This window comes from Chelon labrosus (assembly GCF_963514085.1).
Source record: "Chelon labrosus genome assembly, chromosome: 15".
In the NCBI taxonomy this organism is placed as follows: domain Eukaryota; kingdom Metazoa; phylum Chordata; class Actinopteri; order Mugiliformes; family Mugilidae; genus Chelon; species Chelon labrosus.
Genome location: NC_140348.1, coordinates 27,408,915 through 27,423,911, shown reverse-complemented (window position 1 = coordinate 27,423,911; position 14,997 = coordinate 27,408,915). Strand labels below are relative to the sequence as shown.

Genomic DNA, 14,997 nt, shown 5'->3' with positions numbered 1-14,997 from the left:
CTTTACTAGTCCCAGCTTCACCGTCACCACCTTTTTTTAAATATTTGTTAAGAAAATCTTTAAGGCCTCTATTTTCTTCTCTTTTTCTCTTTTCTTTCCTTTTCTGAGCACCGGACTTATGTTGACCGGACATTTTGAGCGTAGGTGAACTTCAAATCAAACGGCAACATCAAATTTTGATCAGTGGCCAAACCATTTTTGTGTTGGGGGTGGGGGGGTTCTTGACCACTATTTCAAGGACAAGTAGGAAGAAAACAAACAAAAAAGGCTTTTATGTAACTCAAATAGTACATATTTTTTTCCCCCACAAATTGGCCTATTTTATTTTATTTTTTTTCCCCACACCAGGAGTAATTTATATAGTTCTATTTTTATAGTGATATCTGTTCAAAAAACGTTCTATTAAAGAAAAGATAATTTCTTTGTGTGTGTTGTAAAGTGGTTAGAAAAAATGAAATCGGAATCGGCTAAAATCGGTATCGGCAGGTCAAACTCAATGAAAAATCGGAAATCGGAATCGGCCGGGAAAATTGTAATCGGTGCATCTCTAATGAATACCATTTAATAGTACTCCACAGCGTGTTGTTAGATGGGATAGTGTAGCAGGTATTTTATCTGAAGCTAAAGGTCTAATCATTTTATCAAATAGTTGATGTGCAGCCTCCTTCTCTCTGTTACCACAGGACGTTTGGTGAAGTTGTTAACTGACTGCTGTCCAGAGGATTTGGACCGTTCTTCTGCTAGCGTTATGCCTTTTCAGATGCATTGCAGTAGTACTTTAGTTGTGTTTCAGGACTGACATGTCACGGTAGTATGGGCTTCATCTTCAGTGAAGTATTTCCACACACTTGATGAACTGCTGCTAGTTTGCTGCAACGACCCACTGGACTCCTCACCTGTCTTCTAGGAGGCGTCCATGTCGTTATTGTCACGTGATCAGTGACTCGTCAACATGATAGCAGTGAAGTCAACAAACTGACTCGTCGACTAGTCTGTACAACTAGTATGTTTTAAATATTATACTATGTCATAAAACATGTAATAATATGTTGTAAATACGACACAATATAGTATGTTTTATAGTATGTTACAAATATCATAAGAACATCAGCCCTAAAAGGAGAACTCTCCATCACTTACAAAAACATGACTCCTCTTCTTCTTCTGTGGTGGCCACCTCTACAGTCTGACTATAACAGAGGAGAGGACACATGCTCAGAGGTCTGATTTTATTTAGTTAGAAAAATAAACTACATGTAGTGGTTTAAGTGGTTCACATGTTGAGATGCAGTCACTCAAACCTCAAAGATCAATCATTTTACATTTTCATCACAAAAAGTTCTTGATTCTTTAAAGCACTGGAAAAGGTTCAGAAGTCTAATTTAAGTTATAAAATACACAGAGACTTCTAGCTTGATTCTAACTCTTCAAGACCAGACTATTAAAGTCTAGGATCAACTATTTTCACACTATTTATATTAAAATGTGGCCTTTTACTGTGGTTCTCTGAAGGGTAATGAGCTCTTACTTCTGATTTGCAGGATGTAAAGTTTCTGTAACCAACCAGTAAATAATAAATTAGAATAAAGCAAAGCATCCATCAACACTGTCACTGACAATCTGACTAATCCAATCAATAATCAATGACAAATAAAGCAGACTGCTGCTCGCTCCAGCTCCTGCTTCAATTAATTAAATGTGAATGAAACATCTGGAGTCTACTGTTTCTACAGAGACAAGAGAAGACAGACTTTAGAATGTAGTTGGAAGAAACATCTACACAACAACAGGAAATACTGTTGATGCTGGTTAGACCATGTAGATGAAGCTCTCCTCTCCACCTCCCAGTAACATGGTCCAGTCAGAGTCTGCTTCAACCTCTAGATCATCAGGACACAGCTCATCCCATCACAACACACACCGTCCTGTTCACATTTACAAAGACGATGTCTTCCATCTGTAGAGAGAAAGAAGACAGGAGGTTAACGAGTGTTTCCAGAGTCTCCCTTTATCATCACATCCAGTAGAAAAAGCAGCAGGGACTTCAGTCCTGTTCAGAGCAGCAGTGGAGCAGCTGTGGAGCTCAGCCAGCTTCCTTTCAGCTTCATGTTAACGTGTTGGAGTGAACACACACAGACCTGCAGAGACTTTTAGCATCAAGTCTGTTTCCTCTGCAGATTTCACTAATAAACTGCTGAGAGTCCTGAACGCTTCATTACTGCACCAACACTTTAGTGATGGATTTACTGCTGCTCCATTTAAACAAAGATCAGCTGACTAATAAACATGGAGGCTGTCATTGAAGAGATCTGATCCAACGAATGACACATGTGATGACTCTGCTCATGGTTACTAAATGTAATGCTGGTTCTGTGATGTGTAGGCTTCAGTCAGACTGATCTCAGAGCTGTGATCAGTTGTTCATCAGATTTGATGAATGACCACAACTGTCTCTATACATCTTAGAAGGCTGCCAGCTGGAATCCAGCTTTATTTCCTGGACACATCAACACGACAACAACAGTCGCCTTCACATCAACTCAAACACATGATCACAACAAGCTTCTGGCTCATCTGATTGGCTGACTGTTCTCTCTCTCTCTTGGTCTTTCTGTCTAATCCTGAAGCCTGTCTCCATTCTTCTCTAATAGCTTCACTGACAAGCTGCAGGTTTACAGGAAACACTGGATCTTTTATACTAACTGTGTTTAAGGACAATACTGATGAAAGCAGCATGGATTGACTGGAACTCTGTACTCACACCAGAGTCTCCAGTTTATTGTCTGGACTCTTCACAAGATCAAGAATCAGCTTCACTCCTGAATCCTTCAGGTTGTTGTAACTCAGGTTCAGATGTTTCAGATGGGAGGGGTTGGACTTCAGAGCTGAGACCAGAGAATAACAGCTGATCTCTGACAAACTGAAGCTCTTCAATCTGAATAAGAATAAAAGACATGAGTTCATGAAACAAAGTTAATTTTCACTGTTGTTGACATTGTGTCAGAGTTTCAGAGTCAATCATCCAATGGAGGATTTTTCTTCTTCTTTGAAGGCTGGAAATCTGGAGCTCAACATGGCTCTGCCACAGTCAATGGACTAAACCACAAAAGAAGAAAACAGACTTCACTATGAAGATCCTCAGTGTGGATCAGGAGAATATCAGCCTGATGTCTGTTTGTCTGTTGTTTACAGTCACCACAACTTTACCATCATATTCATCTCGGCACACAAAGAAAACATGGAGTCTGACCGTACCTGTCAAGTTTTGGATTTGAAAATAAGGCAAATTTTCCGGCGCCCGGCCGCAAGCAGTCCCACCACCCCAACCAAGCTCCAGTATCCCTTATATAAGGGGTGCCCACACTTTTTTGGCTTGCGAGTTACTTTTACAATGACCAAGTCAAAGTGATCCACCCGTATATATACATATATATTTTTTAAATTGTCATATCTTCTATCCAAGATGGCGCCGCGGACGGACGCCTCATACTTCGCTCTCTAGAACTTGTTGCTGTTTTACTTTTTAGTGTAGTTTTCTGCACTCCCTCTGCTATTAAAATTAGCAGAGAGGAACTCTTGAAAATAGGACTATCCAGTGCCGGACTTTTTTCACCGTTTTTTACTCAACCAGACTGCTTTTTGGAGATTCTGGTCGGAGGAGCAGCAGCGCTCTGTGGATTTAGACGGAGACGCCGACGCGGGAAACGAGCTGGCGCGCTGTCAAGTTGCGGCAGCGGGGATTACTGCGCAAACCTCCTGTCAGTTTCCTGACTGACAGGAGGCAGCAGGTGAAACTGGGTAACTTCACATCCAGCACCCGGTCCCTCAGCACTGGCGCCCCCCAGGGATGTGTTCTCTCCCCACTGCTCTTCTCCCTTTACACCACTGACTGCACCTCAAGGGACCCTTCTGTGAAACTCCTGAAGTTTGCAGACAACACCACCGTCATTGGACTCATCCGGGACGGTGACGAGTCTGCATACAGAAGGGAAGTGGAACAGCTGGTCCTCTGGTGCAGTCAGAACCACCTGGAGCTAAAACCGCTCAAAACTGTGGAGATGACCGTGGACTTCAGGAAGAGACCCCCATCAACATCTCCTCTCACCATACTCAACAGGACAGTCCCAACAGCAGACTCATTCAGGTTCCTCGGGTCCACAATTTCACGGGACCTGAAGTGGACCTCCCACATAGACACTCTAAGGAAGAAGGCCCAGCAGAGGCTGTACTTTCTGCGTCAGCTCAGGAAGTTCAACCTGCCTCAGGAGCTGCTGACCATCTTCTACACAGCAATAGTCCAGTCTGTCCTGACTACATCCATCACTGTCTGGTTTGGATCCGCCACCAGGCAAGACAGGGACAGACTGCAGAGAACAGTCAGGTCTGCAGAGAGGATCATAGGTACTGATCTTCCCTCCATTCAGGACCTGTACTGGTCCAGGGTCAGGAAGCGGGTAATGAAAATCACCACAGACCCCTCACACCCTTGCCACAATCTGTTTAGACTCCTCCCCTCAGGCCGGCGTTACAGTGCACTGTATGCCAAAACCACCCGACACAAGGACAGTTTTTTCCCCCGGGTTGTCACTCTGATGAACTCTGAGTAGTCACAGAGTGTGAGTCCATACACATGAACAATAAACTATAACTCTGCACTGTTGTATATACTCACTGTACAATAACCCCAGTTTGGTGTATATATTATCCTGTATTTTATGTGTACAAATTGAGATTTATTTTATTTTTATCTTATTTTATTTTATTTTTTTATTTTTATTTCACTTATTTAAGATGCTTCTGTACTAGAGAGAAAAGTTGCCGGAGTCAAATTCCTTGTATGTGTCATACTTGGCCATTAAAGCTGATTCTGATTCTGATTCTGATATTAATAGTTGTTACAGTGTTAAAAGCTCTATCCATCTTTTTTACTTTTACTTATTTAAATTGGTGCACTGCACCTTTACAAAAATAGCGCTGTCTCTTTAAGAAAGACGGTCGTCTTGAAGTTGTGCGTGGCTGTGGATGTGTGCCGCTGAACTGAGGGCATGTTGCGAACATAAAGTAAAAATAAATAAAGATGAAGTTTTGTCTTGCTGTTTGTTTTGGAGTTGCAACAGATAAATGTTTTAGACTAACATCTAAAAAAAAAAATTTCAATGGCACGCGATCTACCCGCACTACCATCGCGATCGACGTAATGAGCACCCCTGCCTTACATTTTAAGCCAGGTGTACAAGAAATCTAAAATCACCACTTGTCAACCACTTATAAACTACAATTGACTTTATGCACAGCTGCACTACTTCCTGAACTTCAGCCAGCTCCTTTGTTTCCTGTCTGCCATTATTGGACAAACTGATTAATCCAGGTGTGCCTGACCTCAGTAGTCACAACAATAATCAGACACACCTGATCCTCTTCAGAAAAGTAAATTCGCTGTCCCATTGATCGCGGTATTTACAATGAAGGTTTTGTTTTTTTGGCAGGAGGAGTGCGTCCATCATCCATCTCTGTTTTTTACTTTTTTTTCTCGCGTTGTCACTCATCATCTGACGTCACACACTAACCTTGCGACAACTGCGAACTACAGTACCTGTAGTAGGCTACTGCAGGTGGCAGTTATCGCGAGGCTAGTGGCAGAGCTCAGATTGGGAATGTTTTTTTTTTTACTATTATTATTTTTTAATAATGCAGGTTAAAATACGGGAGATTTATGGGAAAATACTAATACTGGAGCACGGCGGGAAAGAAGGGTAAAATACGGGACTTTCCCGGCCAAAACGGGATATTTGACAGGTATGAGTCTGACCTCAGAGTCTCCAGTCTACAGTCTGGACTCTCCAGAAAACCACACAGCTGCTTCACTCCTGAATCCTTTAGGTTGTTTTCACTCAGGTCCAGATGTTTCAGATGGGAGGGGTTGGACTTCAGAGAATAACAGCCGATCTCTGACAAACTGCAGGCAATCAGTCTGAATAAAGAATACAAGATGTAGTTTAAATCATGTTCAGGTTTTAAATGTGCAGCTTAACATGTGTCAGCCTTTAAGCTTTGTTGACTTTAACAGTGGACATTTTCTACAGTTTCTACAACAAACACTCATCTTGAAGAAAAGGACATTTACAGATTCATGGGGGAAAGTTGTGGATGAACATGAATTAGATTCAGTTGGTTATTAAACATTTCAGATCGACAACAGTAACAGACAGTGAACTGACCTCAGAGTCTCCAGTCTACAGTCTGGACTCTCCAGAAAACCACACAGCTGCTTCACTCCTGAATCCTTCAGGTTGTTTCTACTCAGGTCCAGATGTTTCAGATGGGAGGGGTTGGACCTCAGAGCTGGTCCCAGAGAAAGACAGCTGATCTCTGACAAGTTGCAGCTCCTCAATCTAAATAAAGAATAAAATGAAATCACTGATGATCAATGATGAACCTCAATCAATGAGGTTTGAAATGTGTCCTGATCAATCAACTGCTCTCTAAATGATTGATGCTAATGAGTAGAGTGACTTTCTCCTTGTGTTATTGTGGATCTTCATTGTGGATCATCATGTCAGCCTTCTACAGACATCATCCAAAAGTCTGCACAACATTCAGAAAACTATTCATGTCAACACAGATCAATAAGATGCTGCTGACCTCATTACAGGATCAATATCTCCTCCTCACACATGTTGGACTACAAACTGTTGATTAGTTCTTTGATTCCAGGACCTTCTTCTTCCTGGATATGGTGTCTCAGGAGGTTTGTGTCATTCAAATGTTAAAGGAGAAGTTGACATGTTCAAGTCTGTCTTCCAACAACAGTCACATGTCATATGGACATTACAGAATTCTTCAGATTCCTCCTGTCCACACTGACTGTGAAGTGGTCTCTTCCTAACACATCTCCACTGTTCAGCTGACACTAATATGAAGCTTCAGCAGTCTGACTGACACTAATCAAAGTTCCTCTTTGAGTTCCTGTCCCTCCACTGCAGCTCAGCAGGAAGCACAAAGATACTGACTGGATGTGCTGAAGAACAAGATGAGTTGAAGATCAACTTTACAATCATTCATCCACAGAAAAACACTGTGGATGTTGTCCTCCATCTTGTCTCATTGGAGTCAGACTATAAGGGGATTTCTCCACAGACAGTATGGACAGAAAGCATGATTAGTGACACCAAGAACTCTGTTTATGTACATGGGAACACTGGACTTGATCTGGTTTGTGATCAGACCCACCACCGATGACTGAGGAGATACCTGCCGATGTTCAGGAACATGATGTTCCTTCATTTAAGCTCTTTGACCTCCTTTTCTATCTGACTGTCCTCACAACTCATCTAAACTGGATCCATTCTTCAGAAGCCTGATCAGTAAATAAATGATAACTGACCCCAGAGTCTCCAGTGTGCAGTTTGGATTCTCCAATCCAGCAGACAGCAGCTTCACTCCTGAATCCTTCATGTTGTTGTGACTCAGGTCTAGATGTTTCAGATGGGAGGGGTTGGACTTCAGAGCTGAGGCCACAACTTCACAGTGACTCTCTGAGAGTCCACAGTAAACAAGTCTGTCATAAGACAAACATAAAATATGTTATAATGATGGAAGACATTTCTATGAACATGATGTGTTCGATGAGTGGACAGTTGGACACATCCTGTTAGACATTTTGTCTCCACATCAGTGGTTCAGCTCATCTTCTCTGACTGTGTTTGACAGGAAACAATCATTCTTATCATCTCTCTCAGACCTTTGTTTAGTTGAATGTGCAGATGAATGGAGACAACACTGAGTTACATTGAGGCTTCCAGACTGTCCACAGTCTGTCAGTGGATCTGATCCCATCATGAGGACATCTGGATGAGACAAACATCTGGACTGTCTTCACTGTTTAATGGCATTGGTATCTTTTTATTTCAGCTCAGTGAACATGTGAATATTCACAGTGAATATATAGAAATATAAATAAAAGAGTCAAATGTAAGAATGATTAGAAATAAATAGAAGAGCTGTGTTCATTCACCGAACAGCTTTAAGCAGCTGGAGAACATCTGGGACTAAATCCAAAAAAGGTTTAAAAAAGGCAGCTGGACTTGTAGAGTTTGTTCAGAAGACGTTTCACCACTCATCCGAGTAGCTTCTTCAGTTCTGGTGGACTGGTGGGAAATCTGAGGTTTAAATAGGAACTCCTCCTGAAAAAACTTGCTTGTTATGCTAATAACCAGAAACTGGTGCAGCTAATTTCCCTTAACGACTGGGTACTTACCTGTAGTGGAGGGGGGGACTGTGTTGTCCCTGTCCTCTTTCCTATGAATGGTTCTCTAACGACTCTTGTCCGTCAGAGGCTCCAGTGTCAAGGTGTGAATGAGACTGAAACTTCTTGGGGACAGAAGTTAAAACTGTATTGTAAATAGATGGCAAATTAAATCTCAGTCCACCTCCTCTGTTTAGTGAAGGTTTTTCCAGTTTGACATAGATGGCTTCCTTTACTCCTCTTTCAAACCATCGGTCTTCTCTGGCTAAGATTTGGACGTTGTTATCTTCAAAGGAGTGTCCTTTGTCCTTCAGGTGTAGGTGGACCGCTGAATCGTTTCCTGATGAGCTGGCTCTCCTGTGCTGGTACATGCGTTTATGGATGGGTTGTTTGGTTTCCCCAATGTATAAATCTGTACACTCCTCACTGCACTGAACAGCGTACACCACATTACTCTGTTTTTGCCTGGGTGTTTTGTCTTTTGGGTGGACCAGTCTTTGCCTAAGTGTGTTTCCTGGTTTGAAATAAACTGGAATACGGTGATTTCTGAAAATTCTCCTGAGTTTTTCGGACACTCCAGACACGTACGGGATGACGATGTTTTTTCTTTTGTTGTTCTCCTCCTCTCTGTCCCCAAAAGGGACAGAGAGGAGGGGAATGTCAGCGGGACATTCCCCTCCCGCTGATGTCCCGCTGATGTCCTCCGAGTTTCACTCGGGAGGACATCAGCGGAGGTAGTCTGGCTTTCCTGGACTGTCTGGTGCATGTGGAAGAAGACCGAAGCCTCAACATTGAAGTGTATAGAAAACCCACCCACACTGACCAGCACTTATTATTTGATTCCCACCACCCTCTGGAGCACAAACTAGGGGTCATCAGAACGCTCCAGCACAGAGCACAGACTGTACCCACAAGACCGGATGGCAAGGAGAAGGAGCAAAAGCACATTAAATGGGCACTTAAGACATGTGGATATCCCAACTGGACCTTTCTAAAAGGCTCAAAAAGATACCCCAAAAGGGACAGAGAGGAGGAGAACAACAAAAGAAAAAACATCGTCATCCCGTATGTGTCTGGAGTGTCCGAAAAACTCAGGAGAATTTTCAGAAATCACCGTATTCCAGTTTATTTCAAACCAGGAAACACACTTAGGCAAAGACTGGTCCACCCAAAAGACAAAACACCCAGGCAAAAACTAGAGATGCACCGATTACAATTTTCCCGGCCGATTCCGATTTCCGATTTTTCATTGAGTTTGACCTGCCGATACCGATTTTAGCCGATTCCGATTTCATTTTTTCTAACCACTTTACAACACACACAAAGAAATTATCTTTTCTTTAATAGAATGTTTTTTGAACAGATAATCGCTATCACTATAAAAATAGAACTATATAAATTACTCCTGGTGTGGGGAAAAAAAATAAAATAAAATAGGCCAATTTGTGGGGGAAAAAAATATGTACTATTTGAGTTACATAAAAGCCTTTTTTATTTCTTTTCTTCCTACTTGTCCTTGAAATAGTGGTCAAGAACCCCCCCACCCCCAACACAAAAATGGTTTGGCCACTGATCAAAATTTGATGTTGCCGTTTGATTTGAAGTTCACCTACGCTCAAAATGTCCGGTCAACATAAGTCCGGTGCTCAGAAAAGGAAAGAAAAGAGAAAAAGAGAAGAAAATAGAGGCCTTAAAGATTTTCTTAACAAATATTTAAAAAAAGGTGGTGACGGTGAAGCTGGGACTAGTAAAGTGAACGTAGGTTAGAAACAGCGCAGCCAACGTTTACCAGCCTTGTAACGTAACCTAACAAGCTAGCTCTAATGCTAACGTTCATTAGCTTGTATAAAAGCCCGACACAACACGTTATCTTTGACAGAAACAGTTGAGTTTGGTAGCTCCGTCAGAGAGGATGAGAGATCCAGCTGCAGTCAGGAGACAGAGAGAGTGATGCGGGAGGGGCCCGCTGTCCCGGAGCGGAGGGACAGAGTCAGGCTACCGGTGAGAGAAGAGAGAGAAGTTCCTCTAAGATTATCTCGTCCCGGGCCCAGGCAAGACTTGTCAGCTGGGATGCGTGTGATGCTGATGTTGCGCGATGTAAATGCGAGTGCATTTGACCGGCAAAAAATCGGCATATGTCAGACTGACCGGCCGGTCTCCGGTCATGGCCGATCACGTGAAAATCGGCCGATTCCGGTCACCAGCCGATAAATCGGTGCATCTCTAGCAAAAACAGAGTAATGTGGTGTACGCTGTTCAGTGCAGTGAGGAGTGTACAGATTTATACATTGGGGAAACCAAACAACCCATCCATAAACGCATGTACCAGCACAGGAGAGCCAGCTCATCAGGAAACGATTCAGCGGTCCACCTACACCTGAAGGACAAAGGACACTCCTTTGAAGATAACAACGTCCAAATCTTAGCCAGAGAAGACCGATGGTTTGAAAGAGGAGTAAAGGAAGCCATCTATGTCAAACTGGAAAAACCTTCACTAAACAGAGGAGGTGGACTGAGATTTAATTTGCCATCTATTTACAATACAGTTTTAACTTCTGTCCCCAAGAAGTTTCAGTCTCATTCACACCTTGACACTGGAGCCTCTGACGGACAAGAGTCGTTAGGGAACCATTCATAGGAAAGAGGACAGGGACAACACAGTCCCCCCCTCCACTACAGGTAAGTACCCAGTCGTTAAGGGAAATTAGCTGCACCAGTTTCTGGTTATTAGCATAACAAGCAAGTTTTTTCAGGAGGAGTTCCTATTTAAACCTCAGATTTCCCACCAGTCCACCAGAACTGAAGAAGCTACTCGGATGAGTGGTGAAACGTCTTCTGAACAAACTCTACAAGTCCAGTTGTTAATTCTGTTAATGATCAGGACTCACCCAGCCTTTCTGCAGTTCCTCACAGCTGGGATCAATCTCCGTCGTCCCTCTGTTGATGTTCTGTACTGATACAGGTCAAACTCATCCAGAACCTCCTCTGACATCTGCAGCATGTAGGCCAGAGCTGAGCAGTGGATCTCAGAGAGTTTCTTCTCTGATCTGTTCTCTGACTTCAGGAAGTCTTGGATCTCCTGATGAACTGAGAGGTCGTTCATCTCCATCAGACAGTGGAAGATGTTGATGCTTCTGTCAGGAGAGATTTTATCAGTGTTCATCTTCTTCAGGTTGTTGATGGCTCTCGGGATGATTTCTGGAATGTTCTCTGTCTGACCCAGCAGACCTCTTAAGAGTCTCCAGTTGGACACTGTCTGACCCAGCAGACCTCCTAAGAGTCTTTGGTTGGATTCCAGAGAGAGGCCATGAAGGAAGCGAACTAACAGGTCCAGGTGACCATTTTTACTCTCCAGGGATTTCTCCATGACTCGATTCAGAAATTCATCCAGAGGTGAGTTCTTGTAGTTTCTTCCCAGGAAGTCCTCCAGCACCTCTGTCTTCCTGTTGGTGTAACAGTGGATCATGTAGACTGCAGCCAGAAACTCCTGAACGCTCAGATGGACGAAGCAGAACACCTTATCCTGGTACAGTCCTCTCTCTTCTTTAAAGATCTGTGTGAACACTCCTGCGTACACTGAGGCTGCTCTGATATCGATGCCACACTCTGTCAGGTCTGATTCATAGAAGATCAGGTTTCCTATCAGCAGCTGATCTAAAGCCAGTTTTCCCAGAGACTCAATCATCTCCTTGGTCTCTGGACTCCAGTGTGGATCTGTCTCAGCTCCTCCATCATACTTGACCTTCTTCACTTTAGTCAGAACCACCAGGAAATGGATGTACATCTCAGTCAGGGTCTTGGGCGGCTCTCCTCCCTCTCTGGTTTCCAACACATCCTCCAGAACTGTAGCAGTGATCCAGCAGAAGACTGGGATGTGACACATGATGTGGAGGCTTCGTGATGTCTTGATGTGGGAGATGATCCTGCTGGCCTGCTCCTCATCTCCTCATCTCTTCCTGAAGTACTCTTCCTTCTGGGGGTCAGTGAACCCTCTGACCTCTGTCACCATGTCAACACACTCAGGAGGGATCTGATTGGCTGAAGCAGGTCGTGTGGTTATCCAGAGGCGAGCAGAGGGAAGCAGGTTCCCCCTGATGAGGTTTGTCAGCAGCACATCCACTGAGGTGGACTCTGTAACATCAGTCAGGATTTTATTGTTGTGGAAGTCCAGAGGAAGTCGACACTCATCCAGACCGTCAAAGATGAACACAACCTGGAACTCTTCAAAGCTGCAGATTCCTGCTTCTTTGGTTTCAGTAAAGAAGTGATGAACAAGTTCCACCAAGCTGAACTTTCTCTCTTTCAACACATTCAGCTCTCTGAAAGTGAATGGAAATGTGAAAAGGATGTCCTGGTTGGCTTTGTCTTCAGCCCAGTCCAGAGTGAACTTCTGTTTTAAGACTGTTTTCCCAATGCCAGCCACTCCCTTTGTCATCACTCTTCTGATTGGTCCATGACTTCCAGGTGAGGCTTTAAAGAGGTCTTCTTGTCTGATGGTTGTTTCTGGTCTGTGCGGTTTCCTGGATGCTGTTTCAATCTGTCTGACCTCATGTTCATCATTGACCTCTGCAGTCCCTCCCTCTGTGATGTAGAGCTCTGTGTAGATCTCATTCAGAAGGGTTGGGTTTCTTGCTTTAGCAATCCCCTCAAACACACACTGGAACTTCTCCTTCAGAGTAGATTTAACTTTACGTCGACAAACTGCAGATTCATGTCCTGAATGAACAAACAACAAATAGGATGAATGAATAAACTCTCCAGTAAATATTCCAACATGTCATTGCTCTAAAGAATGAGTGTGTGAATATACACTATATTACCAAAAGTATTCGCTCACCCATTCAAATGATCAGAATCAGGTGTTCTAATCACTTGGCCTGGCCCCAGGTGTATAAATTCAAGCACTCAGGCATGCAGACTGTGAAACAAGACATTTGTGAAAGAATGGGCCGCTCTCAGGAGCTCAGTGAATTCCAGCGTGGAACTGTCATAGGATGCCACTTGTGCAACAAATCCAGTCGTGAAATTTCCTCGCTCCTAAATATTCCACAGTCAACTGTCAGCTCTATTATAACAAAATGGAAGCGTTTGGGAAAAACAGCAACTCAGCCACGAAGTGGTAGGCCACGTAAAGTGACGGAGAGGGGTCAGCGGATGCTGAAGCGCATAGTGCAAAGAGGTCGCCGACTTTCTGCACAGTCAATTGCTACAGAGCTACAAACTTCATGTGACCTTCAGATTAGCCCAAGTACAGTACGCAGAGAGCTTCATGGAATGGGTTTCCATGGCCGAGCAGCTGCAGCCAAGCCACACATCACCAAGTGCAATGCAAGGCGTCGGATGCAATGGTGTAAAGCACGCCGCCACTGGCCTCTAGAGCAGTGGAGACGCGTTCTCTGGAGTGATGAATCACGCTTTTCCATCTGGCAATCTGATGGACGAGTCTGGGTTTGGAGGTTGCCAGGAGAACGGTACATTTCAGATTGCATTGTGCCAACTGTGAAATTTGGTGGAGGAGGAATTATGGTATAGGGTTGTTTTTCAGGAGCTGGGCTTGGCCCCTTAGTTCCAGTGAAAGGAACATTGAATGCTTCAGGATACCAAAACATTTTGGACAATTCCATGCTCCCAACCTTGTGGGAACAGTTTGGAGCGGGCCCCTTCCTCTTCCAACATGACTGTGCACCAGTGCACAAAGCAAGGTCCATAAAGACGTGGATGACAGAGTCTGGTGTGGATGAACTTGACTGGCCTGCACAGAGTCCTGACCTGAACCCGATAGAACACCTTTGGGATGAATTAGAGCGGAGACTGAGAGCCAGGCCTTCTCGACCAACATCAGTGTGTGACCTCACCAATGCGCTTTTGGAAGAATGGTCAAAAATTCCTATGAACACTCTCCTCAACCTTGTGGACAGTCTTCCCAGAAGAGTTGAAGCTGTAATAGCTGCAAAAGGTGGACCGACATCATATTGAATTCTATGAGTTAGGAATGGGATGGCACTTCAGTTCATAGAATGAGTAAAGGCAGGTGAGCGAATACTTTTGGTAATATAGTGTATCTTGGTTCATCTCTGGAGACATTAGTAAATGTCCCATTTCTCCAGCAGCTTCAATGTTTAGAGAAATCCTCTTACTGCTCTGCAGACAGTCAGCCAGCTCCTCCTGCTTCATTCTCCTCAGGAAGTTCATTGTGATCTTCACAAATAAATCTCTGCTGATGCTACTCCTCTGCTCTTCATCTTCACCCTCCAACACGTCCTCATCCTCCCTCTGACTCTCTGAGCATTCTGGGTAATCTGGACTCAGAACCTTCTGGATCTTCTTCAGCTGGTTCTTCACAAAAGTGATGATGTTGTCCTCCAGCAGCTGGAACAGAATACGATATAAATGACACAAGCAGACTGAAATCATGGAGACAAACATCAGATCCATGTTGGACACACTGACAATCCACTGGTCTACAAAGTGCAGCATGGACATGATGGAAAGTAGTTGTTGTCCATGTACAGACCAGAAAGATGGAGTCCAGATGTGTTTGATGCTGCTGGGCAGACTGACCACTGAGAACCTCTGAGCTCTGCTGGTGGACTCTGTGGACCAATCATCAACAATTAGCTCTCATCCGTTAGAAGATTGAAGACACTACTCTGCTTCAAATATCCACTTATTGATCACCTCTTCTAAAGGGGTGTTTTCCAAACTACTGGTATGTACACAAGAAAAAAATATTCATGTTTTTCTAAGGTTCA

The 14,997-nt window shown here is 43.6% G+C and overlaps 1 protein-coding gene and 1 pseudogene across 8 annotated transcripts in view; both read right to left on the bottom strand.

Moving 5' to 3' along the window:
* Window positions 1-1,215: 1,215 nt before the first annotated feature.
* Window positions 1,216-14,749, bottom strand: LOC311500539 (NACHT, LRR and PYD domains-containing protein 3-like; annotated as a pseudogene). The gene is made up of 7 exons (XR_014699989.1): window positions 14,383-14,749; window positions 11,134-12,961; window positions 7,385-7,558; window positions 6,219-6,392; window positions 5,810-5,971; window positions 2,762-2,935; window positions 1,216-1,957 (listed from the first exon to the last, which is right to left on the bottom strand). The product of XR_014699989.1 is annotated as an NACHT, LRR and PYD domains-containing protein 3-like (transcript).
* LOC311500536 (NACHT, LRR and PYD domains-containing protein 3-like) overlaps window positions 12,996-14,997 on the bottom strand; it is an 81,352-nt gene continuing 79,350 nt past the window's right edge. For 6 of the 7 annotated variants that reach the window (XM_084562020.1, XM_084562014.1, XM_084562019.1 and 3 more), the window contains one exon: window positions 14,809-14,838. The gene's annotated coding sequence lies outside the window, so the exon portion shown is untranslated. Of the gene's footprint in view, window positions 14,308-14,808; window positions 14,839-14,997 lie in introns of those variants that run through there. The other variant, XM_084562018.1, reaches the window with a different exon arrangement.